Consider the following 786-nt stretch of genomic DNA (forward strand, 5'->3'; position numbering starts at 1 on the left):
TGGTGACAATCTGTCATCAACAGTAACCCAAACACATTAAGTGTTTTTATATATGCTTTTTAAGTGTCAGTAAAGATGACACATCCTGGGCATAGTAGAGCAGCTGCCACCAATGTAAACTGCCTTGTTTTATCTTTCTCTCTTTCATGGTTTACTTTTCACTGGCCAGAAGATGTTATAGCCACAGATGTAGCAACCATTTAAAGAATGTCCCTGAATACTTTATAAACATTGATTTCACGAAGAATGCTTTGCAATTTTCTGCATGTCTTTGTATTTTTAAACCTGAGTCACCTCATCCATTTGTCCACCTATGATAGTCATCTGAGCGAAAATTTGTTAATTTCAAAATTGATATTTCAAATGTAAATTAAAAGGAAAGAACAATATAAAGTTTACTTTTACAAATTTGTGTACCATCTTTGCACAGAGGCCATGCTAATCTCTGTATCATTCCAATTTTAGTATATGTAATGCTAAAGTTAGCACTCTAAAGTTTACTTTTAAACCCACTAATCTTAAGTTTCAGGCAATGAAAGTTTGGGGCAAACAGCACTATTATCAGTTGTAAGAAATCTAAAAAATTTAATGTGGCAAAAATTGGACAATCTGACACATGGACATGTTCTTTTCTTTAACAATACCTGTTTTAGCTACAATAATTTCTTACTCTCTCACATTTCCAGGACCCTCCCAGAGCCAGTGTAATGGAAAATTATGAAGAATATAGGTTTTCTGAGTAAACAATACTTTCCTTTCTTCTTTTCCAAATCTCCTGTCTTCTTG

General features: G+C 33.5%; 1 non-coding gene across 1 annotated transcript; it reads right to left on the minus strand.

Annotated features, from left to right (window-relative positions):
• Positions 1-385: 385 nt before the first annotated feature.
• On the minus strand, positions 386-489 carry LOC144283891 (U6 spliceosomal RNA). The gene has a single exon (XR_013352396.1). It is a non-coding gene; the product is annotated as a U6 spliceosomal RNA (small nuclear RNA).
• Positions 490-786: the final 297 nt, after the last annotated feature.

The sequence above is a fragment of the Canis aureus genome, chromosome 14 (genome assembly GCF_053574225.1).
Source record: "Canis aureus isolate CA01 chromosome 14, VMU_Caureus_v.1.0, whole genome shotgun sequence".
Lineage (NCBI taxonomy): Eukaryota > Metazoa > Chordata > Mammalia > Carnivora > Canidae > Canis > Canis aureus.